At 36.3% G+C, this 16,602-nt stretch overlaps 1 protein-coding gene and 2 pseudogenes across 2 annotated transcripts in view; all 3 read left to right on the top strand.

The window, feature by feature from the left end:
* Positions 1-16,602, top strand: part of LOC119525729 — a 237,517-nt gene that overhangs the window by 166,937 nt on the left and 53,978 nt on the right. The window lies entirely within an intron of this gene.
* On the top strand, positions 4,971-6,882 carry LOC119525718 (annotated as a pseudogene).
* Positions 9,837-10,688, top strand: LOC119525717 (annotated as a pseudogene).

Raw genomic sequence — 16,602 nt, 5'->3', positions numbered from 1 at the left:
AACATCTTCATTCATAAAACTTGGAGATCATTAATGATCTCCCCATAAATAAATCCTTACTTTGGACCAAAATATTGGACCACAGTCTCCTCTTTGGAACATTCTTTTTCCTCACTTTCTCTGAGATCACATTCTTCTGATTGTATTCAAACTGCTCTAGACACTCCTTCCCCAAGTCCACTACAAAGAACTCAAACACCACTGTTGGAACACCTTGAAACCAAATGATAGCCCCACTTCTTTCCTTGTTTTAAGCTTTTCATGCATTTATTCACTTACATAGTTTCTTCCACTGCTATCTCTAAATTTAAGGTGATAAAGCAATTATCTGGATACCATTTCTGAGCTATCATGGCTATTTGCTTAATAAATGGCTCCTAAAATGAAATATAGTTCAAAACATTACCTTTCCTACACCCAAAGTGTAAATATCATTCCCCCCAGGCTCAAATTTTAGTTAAAGCCTCCAGCAGTCATTCAGGGATTGATATTTTGTATGTCTTCCTGAAAATACTAATCAGAATTAAACCTTGCTATTATCTCTACTGAGGCCTATTCTCATGCTTCATTTCCACCCTAATCCATTAATATATCTTCCCTTTCCATATTCACTTTCTTTCAATCACATTTCAACTTCTCAGGGGTCCCTTCACTGAATCCAACCAAAATTAGCCCTTCACTTCTACTCCCACTTTATTGCTCTCTTAATACTCATTCAGACAACTCATCCAATTTGCCATTCTAAATCTATCTATCTATCTATCTATCTATCTATCTATCTATCTATCTATCTATCCCTTATATCCAACTATTTAAGTTCTCTCTCCAAACTGGTCTAAATGCAGTAAAACCAACATTTGAATTGTAAGATCAGGCAAGTTTCCTTTTGATCACTGTTACATATTTTAAATACTGAGAAATGTCATGTTAAAACCTTCTATCCTACCCATGGAATATCTGCCCCCAAATGCCTTAATCAGATTAAACAATTACATTCTGATTAAATTTTAATTTTTGAAAAAGGGAGATCTGTTTCTCCTGGTAAGAACTCTCTCCAACACTCAACAGAACTCAATAAATTAGGCAACACAATGAAGCAAATCTCTATTGATTATGATGCCTCTACACTTTGAAGCTCAGAGCTTCTGTTCTCTAGCGAAAACACTGTTCTGAAGAAAAACTCTCTTTTAATGCCATTGATAGCTTCAGGAGACATAGAATCTTAAGAACACCACTTGATTAATTGGACTGTCAGTCATGATAAATCCAATTAAGTTATGCCTGTTTTATAAAATAATTACCCTCTAATTAGGTAAAATATATAGATACAATAAAGGAAAACAGAGTATTTCCTTTAATTACACCATTCTTCTAATGTCCCAAAGGCAACCTTTATGGGTTTTCTCAGCAGCTTCCCTGTTTGTGGATTTGGGTTTTTCTGAGCAGTAATATGAGCAATCTTATTAGTTATGGTCCTCTAGGGAAACAGAATCAATGAGAGATACCTATGAATATAAGATTTATAAAAGTGACTCACACAACTGCAGGTATGCATGAGTCCAAATTCCATAGGGCAGTCAGCAAACTGGCAACTCCAATGAAGATGTTTGATGAACTCCTCAGGAAATGAACTGGCAACTTTGATGAAGTCCTCAGGAAACACTTCACTGCTAAGCCAAAGAAGAAGTGAAGGTCCTCTATCTGTCTAGCTTCAAAGTCTTCAACTGATTAGTTGGATTAAATCCAGCCAACTCCATTCTCTCATTGTGGAAGGCATACCCTCTGATGAGTCATCAGTCACATGTGTAGCCAACTGACTGGTGATTTAATAAACCAGCCTGTTGGTTTATTAACTAGCCACAAATGTCCTTGCAGCAATGGTTAGGCCAGTGCTTGCTTGACAAGACAGCAGGGTACCATCACCTGGCCAAGTTGACACATGAACCCAACCATCACACAATCTATGTGAAGAGAGTCCTTCCCATTTTTTGTTTGTTTGTTTGTGTTTTGTTTTACTTCTTAGATGACTTGCAATCTACCAACTCTCTCTAAGGCTGTGGGCATCAGTGTAACACTATATAAAGTGAATTATTTGTACTAAAAGTTTATATTCAAAGAAAACATTTATTACACCATTCTAGAATGTACATATTTTACTACCAAGAAAAAGAAAGAACATTCAGCATAGGTCTCATTAAGTCAGATTTAGCTGATGTTCTAATGACTGGAAATACTACAAGATTAAAAATATTAGGGATTCCTGATTTAAATGACAGCTTCATCATTAATTTTTCCTATAAATAAGATGTGTGTTAAAAATTAAAAAATATAACACAGTTGGTAAAATTAGGATATCTCTTTAGATATAAAGACTATATCATTTCTTAAGAAAAAAAATCAAACAGTATATTTTCATTTTAGTCACTGGCATTTTTTATTGAAAGGAGTGATTTCTCATTTTTAAAATGCACTCTCCAGAAATTTAAAAAAGTATTAAGATTATTTTACTAACAAGGATCTTAGATCATCATATATTAAATTTCCATGGTTTTCTTATATGTTCCTGTGTTTTCTTAGCCTACTGATACCACAAAATGCTTGAGACAAGTGTTGGTCTCCTTTATCATAAATAAATATATGATAATGCATAAAAGAATACATGTTTCAGTTCAATTATGAGGAGACAGGTTAAGTAAATAGAGAAATAAGAGTAGACAGTAGAAAAATTTAAAGAATTTGAGGATTTGTGTTGAGGAAAAACATGTCTGAAAATTGACAAGACTTATAAAAGAGAATGAGCCAGACTGGTTCACATCTAATTAAATGGAGAACTCACCAGAACCCAAACTGTAAGAGGTATTGAGATAAACTAGGCTCTGAAGCCAGATACACAGGAAAGCAGCACTTTGCTCTTCTCCCAAAATCCTGTACTGCTCAGATTCTTCTCCAGTGAAATACACCTCTATTTTGTCTTCCTTTTATATCAGGTAAAACAGTTAATAAACCTAATCAGTGCTATATTAGAGAGGACACACCCTGATTACACAGGTACTAATCTATTCAAGGTTTCATTTTATGGGGCACACCCTGTTCACTTTGATTGGATTTATCAATTAGAAATGGAAACCTCATAAAATGTTGAAAATATGTTTCCTTTACTCATTAAATAAATATTTTTGACTGAATTCTTTATTTACCAGGAAATTTCTGGATCCTGGAGATACAACAGGGAATCAGACACACTTGATTTCCCTCAACAAAACCCTGGAATTCTCTAGAGGAAGAGTGTCATTAAAAATAAAGAGCAGGTACAGCAAAGGAGAGGCTAAACTTGCATATAATTGTGCCTAAGAGTCTCCCCTTGAATACCTCTTTTTTGCTTGGATGTGGCCCTCTCTCTCTCTAAGTGAGCCACCTTGGCAGGTGAACTCACTGCTCTCCCCCCTACATGGGTCCCAACTCCCAGGGGTGTAAATCTCCCTGGCAACACAGGATATGACTCCTGGGGATGAATCTGGACCTGGCATTGTGGGACTGAGAATATCTTCTTAACCAAAAGGGGGATGCAAAATTGAGACAAAATAGTTTCAGTGGCTGAGAGATTTCAAATGGAGTCAAGAGGTCACCGTGGTTGACATTCTTATGCACTATATAGATAACACCTCTTAGATTTTAATGTATTGGAATAGCTAGAAGTAAATACCTGAAATTACCAAACTCCAACCCAAGAGTCTGGACTCCTGAAGATGATTATATAATAATGTAGATTACAAGGGATGACAGTGTGATTGTGAAAACCTTGTGGATCACACCCCCTTTATCTAGTGTATGGATGGATGAGTAGAAAAATGGGGATTAAAAACTAAATGACAAATAGGGTGGGATGGGGGGATGGTGTGGGTGTTCTTTTTTCACTTTAATTTTTTATTCTTACTCTGATTCTTTCTGATGTAAGGAAAATGTTCAGAAATAGATTGTGGTGATGAATGCATAACTATATGATTTTACTGTGAATAGTTGATTGTATGCCATGGATGATTGTATGGTATGTGAATATAATTCAATAAAACTGAACTTAAATAAAAAAATAATAAAGGGCAGGAAGGCCACTGCCACGGGGGAAGTGAGCTGGGGCTGAAGCAATGGCCCAAGTCTGGAGCCCATGGCCACTGCCACAGCGTTCAGCACATCAGAAACAGCTGCATCAGGAGCTGGAGCAGGGCCTGGAGTCACAGTTGGAGTGGGGGTGGTGTATGTGAATTGCAGAAAGTTGCCCATGCTGGAACACCTGAAACTCAGGGTGGGAGCTCTTCAGGTGGGCTGGGCCCCAGTTACCCCTCAGTACTGTGCCCTGCTGGCCCAGACAGCAGCCACTGGAGCCTGATTCTAGGTCTTCCTTCAAACTCAGGATGGAGACCAGAGGACAGTGAACATCTCAGACCTGAGCTTTGAAGCCTGGGCATTTTCTCAGCACCTAGGGCTGCATTGGGGTTGCAGTGACTGGGAGTCTCCACCTGCTGCCACTTTTCCTGCCAGGGATGGACTTACTGGTTCCCACTATCTCACACCTCACTTCTTCCCCTCCCCCCATTCAGGAAGAAGTTTCTTTTCCTTCTCCTTTGGAAAACAGGACCCAGATATTCAAAACACCTATCTGTGTGTCCTCCTCCATCTCCTGGAACACACTTAGAAATAGTACCTTTGTCAAGGAACACTATGTATGATGCTGCAAAATTTGTTATCCCCCCTGTGCTTTTGTCATCCTTGCAGCCTGTGCCATGGCTCGTGTTGGCTTGGTGTGGATGCACATTGCTCCTAAGTAGGATCTGGATGCTCTCAAGGAAAAATTTAGAGCAATGAACTCTAATAAGATAAGTTCATTCCAAGAAATTCCCAAACTTAATGAGAAACTGCTCAGCAAACAAAAAGAAATTGAGAAGATTGAATCTAGAGAGCTGGACTTAAGCAAAGTCTGGATAAATATCACAGTAATAAATAATCAGATTACTTTCTTGACTTCTGTGGAAAACCACCTCAAAACCAATGTTAAGTCAGCTTCAGACTAAATTAGCATGTCTACCACTGTAGAGGGCCTTCAGAAGAGTATATCTTCCATCAGCAATACTTTAAATAGCATTCATCTTGCTGTGGAGGCAATACAAGAAAACATAGATGAACACAAGGAAACCATGGAAATACTGCAGAGTGATATGAATCAGCAAATCTTGAAGGAGGCCAGTAGAAGCAACCATATCACTTCAGCACATTCAGTTAGTTATATCAGAACTTGAAAATAAAAATCACAGTTTGGAATTGAAACAGGATATCCTGTACCTTCACAACTCTTTAGAGGAGGTAAACAGTGCCCTAGTGGGATACCAGAGAGAATGATCTTTAACTAGAGGGGATGAATGAGATAGTCAGTAATCTTACCCAGACAGTCAACCTGATATAAAGCAATCTGGTTGCTGTGAATAAGGTAGAAAAGAGAGGAAGCCTGTCCCATGGTGCATAAGAAGATTCAGATTCTCAAGTATCCAAGCTAAGAGAAAAACTACAGGTGATCAGTGCTCTCACAAGCAAGTCTAAGAGCAACAGGCCTTCAGAGAACACTGATAAAGAACAAGTAGAGCTTCACATCAAGGCCATCAGCATTGCCAAAATTTTCACAATCTCTTGGAGACCAAATTAAGAAAGCTGCCCAGCTAGGACCTAACTCTCTACCAGGAATTTCTAGCATTAAGATCTTCTGGATTTATTCCATAAGGCTGGCCAGGATGTGGATGGGAAGCTGACCTACCAGGAAATATGGAACTCCCTAGATTCTGCTGTTCCAGAAACAAAGAGCTTGAGAGTGTTTGATTCTGATGGAGATGGAAGAAACTAATTCCTAGAGCTGAGTAGTTTTAGGTGTCTAGTCTCATCAGGCATAGTTTAGAATGACTATAAGACCTGATTACCTAATATCTACTCACCTAACAAAAAGAGCCTTTTTGCTCATCCCGTCAATCCTCCAGTCCTCCAAACTACTGTAGAAGACACATTGTCACATTTAACTTGTTTGAAGAACTATATATAAGTTATTTTTTTAAAAAAGGCCATTTGACTTATAATATGTTTAGAAATCCATGATTTCCTGAAACCAGTAAGATCTCATGTTTCAAAACTACAAGAAAAAAAGTAAAGTCATTTTTTTTCCTTCATTTTTTTGAATGGAGAGTTTATCTTTTAAAACTGGAAAATGTGTATATAGGGAGAACAAGCCACCTTTATATTACATATGAATAAGCCTTTTCTGTATATAAAGAGTTCAAATGTACAAAAGAATTGTGCTTATTTTGTAAGAAGTAAGAAAAATGGTTTAAAACAGATTGTGAAAAAATGACTTATCAAAAATTCACTAATCTGATCTGGTTAGCAGCTGAAACTGTCCACATCACTTTAAGGCATCCCTCATGTGCCAATGTGTTGCCATGGGGTTTGGCCTGATGGCTGAGACAACAGATTTATAGAATAGATACTGTGGGGACAGTACTGACTCTTGGATCAGGAGAATAAGGTTCTGGTTCTTTGTTCCTAGCCCCTCAGCTAATTACCAACCATTGAATCAAAGAAGTATCATTGGGAATTTTTCTTATTTTTAATCTTATTTCAGGGTTTATGAACATAAGAAGTTATCCAGGAGTGAGTTACATCCCTTCACCACCCACCCTTCTTCTAATTGAGCTAGATTATCTGTCCCCACACACCCAGATCTATCTTAAAGCTGCAGCAGGCTCCACCTCTGATACCATCTCTGTTCTGAATGGCAGGTCTGAAACTCCTTCAGCACCTGTCTTAGCTTGGCCACCCAGGAGCTTTCAAGGAGGGCTATGCCTCTAATTTTGACCCAGGAAGTTCCACCCCTTGAGAATCTTACCTCAGGGCTAACCAAGACCAAATATATTTTTCTGTGGTCTAAGGCAAAAAAAAAAAAAAGCTAACCACACATCAAGTCATATGGGATTTCCTTATCACTCTCTGCTCAAAAGATGCTAAAGACTTTCTGTCCCAAGGATGCCAAACAGCAGCAGGCAGGTCTGGAGCATGGGATTTAATGTGATGGTGGCAAGTTTCCTCAAATCTAATACAAGTCAGTGTGATGTTTTCCTTCCTTTAAATACATATGTGGACCTGGCACTGAAAGTCCTTGGGCTCAAAGGAATAATACTTTCATGTCACCTACATGTTTAGTCTGGACTTGCGTTGTTCCTAAGGCACTTTGGGTAACAAAAAAGAAGAAACTTTTGCAAAACATGACTTTGCTGTAGGTCAAGTCAGGGAGAAACTAAAGAAGCTTTCATAGCACAGCCTTCTTCAGTAGAGCTCATTCCCATTTTAACTTTCTGTCCAAGATGCTCTGTCAGCCATGGATGCAGTCCAGCAACCTTAAACTTCTTCTCCTTTTTTCCTTAACATGATGTTCAGCTTGGTGTTAGATAACCTTATTTTTTTTCTACAAGTATTAAAATTTAATTAAAGCAAGAAGAAGTCTTTTCCCATGATCGTATCTGTTTACTTCATTATAGCTTATGCTTTTCTCAATTGTTTTTAAGCATTTCCGTTGCCCATCTGAGCTATTTCACTTTCTTGGAAAGGTTAAAATGTAGTATAAAATTAGCCTGACATGAGAGGTAACTTGAAGACAATTCTTAATCTTTATGGCTGCCTTCCATCCCCATCTCTTTTATATATATATATATATATACACCCTTACATATTTTGTAATAACCAAATAAAATTCTAGTGATAAATTGAATTATACTATTACATTTGTATATAGTGTACCATAAACAGTATGTCTGTGCCTGGAAAGTATATTTTTGAGAACTGGTTTATATGAAATATACTTGAAGTTGATGTAGCTTGTCCTTTTTACTTTCAAATTCTTATTCATAGGCAGATACTTAGAGGGTAACTGTGCTGGTATATATATCATGTCCCCCAGAGTAAGCCATATTCTTTAATGCAATCTTATGGGGCCAGGTGTATTAGTGTTGATTAGGTTGGAACCTACTGATTGAGTGTTTCCATGGACATGTGACTGAATCAACTGTGGGAAAGAACTTTGGTTGGATAATTTCCATGAGGTGTTACCCAACCCATTCAGGATGGGTTTTAATTAAATGACTGGATCCATATAAAGGAGCTGACAAACAGAAGAAAATGAAATCAGCTAAGAGTGACATTTTGGAGAGAAACTGAGTGACATTTTGGAGCTACTGCAGTTTAGAGAGACATTTTGAAGATGGCCATTGTAAGCTGATGCTGACATTTTGGAGAATGCCATTTTGAAACACAACCTGAGAAGAAGCAGATACCAGCCACGTGCCTTCCAAGCTGACAGAAGTTTTCCAGATGTCAATGGCCTTTCTCCAGTGATGGAACCCTATTGTTGATGCCTTACCTTGGACACTTCATGGCCTCAGGACAGTAACTATGTAACCAAATAAACCCCCTTTATAAAAGCTAATCCATTTCTGGTGTTTTGCAAAATGACAGCATTAACAAACCAGAACAGCATCTTAACTCTTTGTTGTATGTACTTTTTTTTGCATCATATAGCTATAAACTGGAGAAGTCTCATTTAAAATGTTTTTTGAGTTTATCTTAATATTCTCCATCCACCACAAGTTTGTCTGGCTAGCAACATCCCTGAGCAAGCTGTGAAGGTGGTACTACTTCCCTCTTGTCAAGTTCAATAGAAGTGTTCATACTGTGCTCTCAGACTTATGAATATCTTTGTCTTAGTGCCTGAGAAAGTACCACCTCTCCCAAGCAGAATTCAGGCATCATGAACTCCTTTGTTCAAGTTGAATGGGCTGGCTAGCTTAAGAGCCCCATAGTCCTCTTACTCAGTATTTAACTTGGGATTTTTATCTCTATGTTACTTTTCCCTACCCAGTCTGTGGCTCCTCTTGAGCTGTAGTCAAGTTTCATCTGCCAAGTGACTCAGCTCTGAAAGGAAGGTTCAAACATGATGGTAACTTTGGCATTTTTGTTTAGTTTTTAAGTCCTTTTATCCTCTAACTCTGGCAGCTCCTACTGCTTCTTTCCTGTTACCCAAGCCCGGCTTTTTGTCCTTTTATTCTTTTGCCTTGTACTAGCTGGCATAATGTTTACATATATAGCTTCCACACAAATCAGAGAGGAAAAAAGAAGATATTGGAATTGAACCAAAAGAGGGATGACCACAGTGTCATCTTAAGGGCAAAAAGGTGCCTGGCTCTCAGGAATGTGATACAACAAAGCCATAGAGTGGATAATATTCACCTGCTCCTGCCATTGCCCTTTCATTAGAGTTTCCTTACTTTACAGTTGCTAGACATAACTTCTGATCCCCTATGGCTGGCCTCACTTGTCACTGTTGAGGATTTTGACTGTGATAGGCTCATATCATAATGGTCTGCCACTGAATTGTTTTTAGTGACAGAATTTGCTACACACCTCTTTGGCTTGCTTACCCACAACAGCTAGATCTGGTCCCTTATTTCTTATTCAAATGAGAACATATTTTGGAGTTTCTGAGATTTGATAGCACATGTACTCTTTGTCATATGAACCTAGCCTACCTTGTTGTTTTCTCATATTAAGAATGTAAATCTACTTTGTTTTCGTGGAGCTATTTTGGTAATGCATAAGCAACTTCAATTCTGTTTAGGAAATGAATTCAAGGTTACCAGGACTTGATTTGAGCTTTGTTCATGAGAATCACCATAACAGACATCTTAATTTATCTAAATAAAGCATTTTCATTTCCTGTCATAAAAAATTAAAGGGCATTTGGGACCCTCTACATGAGTGGAATTCAGCAAGCCAGGAAGAAAATCCAGCACATCAACAGTCCACTCATTAAGGAATTTGAGGAGGAGGGGAGAGACCTGGAGGATACTAATTTGAACATGTTGAAATAAGTATAGAAGGATAAAGTTAGTCAGTTTATAATATTCACACAATCTAGTGAAAAAACAGCATTAAGTTGTCTATCTGAAAATGACTGAAAGTTAGATGTTGCAATGGACAATTTTGTGCAGAATTCTGAAATTTATATACAAGAGGACTGTTAGAGGATCATTGACTGAAATAAGTTAGAACTACCTTAAAATAGACACAAATATCCACAAATTGAAAATAAAATTGGAATAGATAGCAGTTCTGTGATGACCAGGACTATATCCAGCTATCATTAGTGTGATGATCATTGTATGGAAGTTCAGAGAAACAACAAAGTGTGACTTCTCCAAACAGAAACACATATTGCATAACAGAATTAGGAGTGGTAGCATAGAAAACCCAAAGTGCCTGTTACCAAACATGGAACAAGAATTGAAAGAACCAGTATAATTTAAGGATTTTTATCAGTTTGCTTTTAGTTTTACAAAGAATACAGGACAAAAATATCTAGAAATATCCATTGCCTACTGAAGTTTAATACTTAATTGAAAATTTAAATTCTTTGACTTATGAAATAAATTTTTGTTGGAATAGCATAAATGATCAATAGAGATATGTGAAATCTTTTTTTGGACTTCAGTACAATGACTGCAGATTACAGACATTTAGACAAAGGAGCATTGGCTGTTCTAATTGATGTCTTTGTGGAATTTGCACATCAAAAAATTGCTGGGACAAAAGTAGCAACAGTGTAGCACTAAAGGAACCATCTATAGTGTACACTGTACAAAAAATACAACAGAAAATTGCAGAATTTATGCTGGCTGGACTGAACTGAAGATCAGTTCTCAAAATTCAAGCTAAGGCTTGAAACAAAACTTTGCCTACAGCTTGAACCATGTTCTTTCTATTCTGTTAATAATGGCTTGGGCTTGTCTTCAAGACTGGGCTGCCTCAAACATTTATAATTGTAATATTGAGGAGTTCAGCTTATATATGTGGACCATTGTATTTTATTCTCCCATAAGTCTTAGAAGCTTTATGGTGATTATTATGAAGTTTCCATTCTAGGATAAAACACAAGCTGTCTTCATCAGAAAACAGTTAGCAATAAGAATTAAGCATATAAACATAAAAAACTTATAAAAACTTCATACACACACACACACACACACACAAACACACACACACATGCTTTGGGCTAGTTGCAAAGATTATGGTGGTGACACCTCCAATATGAGTGATATATTTAAGTGTACTGGATATGAAATGGTATTTTGGTTTTGTAGAATATTTTCCTGTAAAATCACATGTATTCTTGAAGTGAGTGGAGCATCTGATGAAATAACTAACATGAAAAAATTTTCAGATAAATTTGGTGCCTACCTGAAAAGTTTGTTTTGCTTCAAACCTTCAATTTCAAAAAGGTCCCACAGGAGTACTCTGCAAGTACCCTACCCATGTTTATGTGTATATATATATACACACACACATATATATGCATTTATACGGAGAGCATTTATTAGAAAATGTCCACAAAAATGTAGACTTTCTTTCTACATTATGCTTCATATAATTGGATTTCATTATGATTTTGAAATGCTTATATGCCTGTCAAATAAGCTAAGCTATTTATTTATTTATTTTTGAATATTTTAGATAACTACAAAAACATTATTCTAAATTTAGGAGCAAGGATTTATTTGTTGTTTTATTTTGAGTATTTTTGGTTATCATCCTATGGAGGACAAATGAAATTCCCTTAATTTACAAGAAGATAGAAGGAATTAATTCTGGGAATGTATGCTATAAGCTATGAAGTACAATCTCTATGATATAGGTACTGTTTTCTTTCAGATAAATAGTGAATTTTTGAAAATTTCTTATTTTATTGAAATTGATTTAACTGCTATTCACTGTGGTTGCCCAATATTTGCTTCAGTAGCATAGATTTTTGGACAAACATACTCTTTGTGCAAATTATCAATTTGGTTTCTGTGCCAGTTTGGACATATTATGTCCCCAAAAAAGCCATGTTCTTTAATACAATCTTGTGGGGGCAGATTCATTAGTCTTTGATTAAGGTGGAAACTTTCAATTGAGTGTTTCCATGGAGATGTGATTTATCCAACTGCAGGTGATACTTATGATTAGATGATTTCCATGGACTTCTTGCCCAAACATTCAGTGTTGGTCTTCATTAGATCACTGAGATGCTAATTTAAGACAAGAAGCTCAGAGATTTCCCCTAGAAAAGCTAAGCAAAGACTTCCAGATGCTTAGAGAGAAAACCACTAGATTCACAAGCTGAAAGCAATGCAACCCAGGAGCAAAGGATGAGCAGACAGCAGCTACATGCCTTCTCAGCTGACAGAGGTGTTCTGGACACCATAAGTGTTTTGCAGTGATGGTATCACCTTGTTGATGCCTTATTTTGGACATTTTTATGGCCTTAGGACTGTAAATTTGAAACCAAGTTAACCCACTTTATAAAGGCCAATTCATCTCTTGTGTTTTGCATAATGGCAGCATTAGCAAAATGGAAGAGCTTCTATTTTAATAAATTTAGTTTCTTTACTTTTTTTGTTTCATTCAGTTTAGCTTAGTTTTCAGATTACATTCAAATGCCACCTTGTATGTATCCTTTCAATTAAAACATCCATGGAATACTTTTAGGCTGAAATGCTCATTTCTCTTTTCACTAATCTGTAATGTTCAGAAGAGGTTATTGCATTCTCAAACATTTCTGTAAGTAAAATTAAAATATCTAAAACTTCAAGTTGGCTGACTATGGTCTGTAGTAGGAAAAGATGTTGCTTGGTGTATCCATTTACAATCTAATATCTAATGTAGAAATTAGCAAAGGAAAATACTTTAGCACTAACTTTTATGCAGATGTGGAAATTACTTTAAGAAACAATGATGTATTAAAACTTATTTTCACTTACATGATTTTGAAATTGAATAAAAACTATTCCCATTGATATTATATTAATACTTTCATCAAAACTTTAATTCAAGAGTATAATCATACAAAAGAGAAACTAGAACATCTCTATTCAAGTTTCTAGTATTTGTTTTTTTAAGTGAGAGAGGAAAAAAGAAGCATCCTGTTCCTTTTATTATTTCCTGATTTCATTTTTGTAAATATAAAGAAATTCAATTATGAAAAATTTAACAATATATACTATTTTGTTTCCTGTCTTAAAATGTTTGAGTTATTATTTTCTGATTGATTATTTCAAGTGTGCTTTGTTTTGAAATGAGGTCCCATTAGTCTTTTATTTTTAAAATATAATTTGTTTTCATAAAAGTATGATATTGTTTTGTAGCCCAGTGCCTTGGGATTTTAATGATTTTGCTGTTTTATTTTTTAGATTCAATCTTTCCACTTTTTATTTTGAAATACCTGACAAAATTATAGGACAATTACAAAAATAATGCAGAACCCATAGGGAGAACTCATACAATCACCATCAGATACCCAGATCCAATTTTAACTCATGTCTCATATCTATCTCTCCATCTGTGTGTATGTCTATTTATCAATCCATCTTCTGAATACTTGACTGTAGGTTGTATACATCATTCTCTGGGAACACTTAATACTGTGATGCACATTTCCTAAAGACTAAGGTATTAATTTATGTAACTACCTTAAGTGTAGTTACTAAGTTCAAGAACTGTAGCATTGGTATAAAGCTTGTAGTCTATATTCCAATGTTTTCATATGTCCCAATATCATCCCTTTGAACCTGTTCTCTTCCAGTGCTACATCCCATCCAGGACCATATATTGTATTTCATTGTCATTGTCTCTTTAGTTACTCTTCCTGTTTTTGAATTTAACTGTGGGAATATATACACAGCATAAACTTTCCCATCTCAACCACTTCCTAGCAAATAATTCAATGGGATTAATCACATTTCCAACATTGTGACACCCTCACCATCTTCCACTACTAAAACTTTCTGATACTCCAAAAAAAAAAAAACCCTATGCATTTATGCCTTAATTCCCCACCCTCCTTGACTCAAGCCCCTGGAAACCTGTACAATAATTACTGTCTCTATGAGCTTTCATATTCTCCAGTATTTTCTTTGTGGTTACAATGGGGCTTAAATGTAATCTCCTGTATCTGTAATAATCTTGTTTACTTTGATACCAACTGCAATAATACACATAAACTATTTTCCTATAAACTCACATGTCTTTCCACCTTTAGTAGGTCTTGTCACAAATTACATCCTTGTACATTGTGAGTCCCAAACCACTGGTTATCATTACATTTTATGCATCTGCCCTTTAGATACTGTAGGAAGTAAAAAGTGGACTGTAGGTACAACAGTTTCATTTGCGCAAACAAATACACAAATAGAGGGCATTCTTATGCACTATGTGGATAACCCTTTTTAGATTTTAATGTATTGGTGTCACTAGAAGGAAATACCTGAAACTGTTAAACTGCAACTCAGTAGCCTTGATTCTTGAAGATGATTTCATAACTATGTAGTTCACATGGTATGACTGTGTAATTGTGAAAACCTTGTGGCTCATGTTCCCTTTTTCCAGTGTATGAACAGATGAGTGGGAAAATAGGAACATAAAAACTAAATGAAAGATGGGGTGGGTTGGGGGATGGAATGCTTTGGATGTTCTTTTTTACTTTTATTTTTATTATTTTCATTCTTTTGGGGGTGAGGAAAGTGTTGAGAAATTGATTCGGGTGATCAATGCACAATTATATGATGGTACTGTGAATAGTTGTTTGTACACCATGGATGACTAGTATGTGAATATATCTCAATAAAATAGAATTTAAGAAATAGAATAGGGAGTCTTTGGTGCATAGCCTGTATCTGGCACAAAATTGATAATGCTGGTTGAAACTCATTCTTTTCGCCCTATAGAAAAGGGTCTGTGCAGAAAGTACATGAGAAGTACATCAAGAAAGTTTGTGCACATTACACCTCCCAAGTCTTGTGATGTGCTTTGATCCTGGAATTGTGCCCTCTTTGTTCTTTTCCTATATAAATGTCTGTATAGCCCAGCTTGAATTGCAGAGTACTGCATGTGTCCAGCCACCCTCCTGGACCATGTCTCCAGTTTTAATTCTCCTTCTCACAATAAATGATTATATGAACTGCCCATGTCTTCTGGAGGAATTCTTTGGACTTCTTAGCAAATGTGACAGTACCTTGGGAACTGATATGTTAACACTGCAGTTACAGCATAACATGGAGTTACCAACCAAAAATATAATAGTACTGGGAATTATACTTACCCATGTCATTACTCTCACCACAGAAGGTAGATGTGACTTTGATCTATTGTCTAATATCCTTGATATTTAACCCGCAAAACTCTCTTTGGTATCTTTTTTAGGGCCTGTCTGGTGGTGATAAACTCCTTCAACTTTTGCTTATCTGGTAATGCCTTAATCCCCCCTCATTTCTGAAAGAGAGTTTTTCCAGATAAAGTATTCTTGCTTGGCAGTTTTGTTTTTTTTTTCTTTAAGCATTTTAAATATGCACCCACTGTCTTCTGTCCTCCATAGTTTCCATTGAGAAACCCACATTTAATCTTTTTGGGGCTCCCTTCTCTTTGACAGTTTCTTTCTTTCTGTGGCTCTCAGAATTCTCTCTTTATATTTGATATTCGACTGATTGTAATAGCCTATGATGTCATTCTATTTGTGATTATCCTGTTTGAAGTTTTTCAGCATCTTGGAGGTGTATATTCATGTCCATCATTACATTTGGGATGTTTCCCATCATTACTTCTTTGAATATTCTCTCAGACCCTATTTTCTTTCTTCTCCTTCTGGAACTCCAACAATGTGTATACTGCTATATTTAATGGGATCTCACAGGTTCCGCAGGCTCTATTCTTCATTCTTTCTTCTTTCTGTTCCTGAAGTTCTCTGACTCTTCTGCCAGCTTAAATCTGCTGTTGAACACCTGTAGGGAATTTGTAACTTATCTGACTGTAGACTGCAGATACATTTGGATCCTTTTCATAATTTCCATTTATTGGTATCCTCTTTGTGTTCCTCTATCATTTTCCTGATTTCCTTAGATTTATCCACATTTTTCTTTAGTTCTTTGAGCATATTTGCTTTGAATTTTTGGCAGTTATTAACAATGCTGCTTAACATTCATGCAAAGGTTTCTGTGCCAACATAAGTTTTCAACTTATTTGTGTAAATACCCAGGAACAACATTGCTGGATACTATGGTAAACCTGTGTTTAGCTTTGTAAGTAGCTGCCCAAATGTCTTCCAAAGGGCATGTAATAATGCACTCTCCCACCAGCAATGAATGAGAGTTCTTGTTGCTCCACATATTGTTGATGAGACTGATTATACCCACTCTAATATGTGTCAGATGCATCCAGGATTTCTTTAAGAGGTGGAGAAAATGTACCAAAATAGACTGTTGTGATGATTGAAAGTATATGTGACTATACTAAAAATCACTGAAATGTATACTTTATGTAGGGTTTCTATGGCATGGGAATTGTATCTCCATAAAACTTTTAAAAAGTATATGCTTCTGGGGAGAAACTAAGACGGCAGCTAGGTGAGACAGGGTGAAAAAAACACCTCAATGAAAAACAGATAAAAACCAGAGGGTGACCTAGAATACCAGTTACAGTGATGAGCCAGCT

Source organism: Choloepus didactylus, assembly GCF_015220235.1.
Source record: "Choloepus didactylus isolate mChoDid1 chromosome 26 unlocalized genomic scaffold, mChoDid1.pri SUPER_26_unloc1, whole genome shotgun sequence".
In the NCBI taxonomy this organism is placed as follows: Eukaryota; Metazoa; Chordata; class Mammalia; order Pilosa; family Megalonychidae; genus Choloepus; species Choloepus didactylus.
Note: the sequence above shows the minus strand (reverse complement) of the source record. Positions and strands in the feature narration are given on the sequence as shown.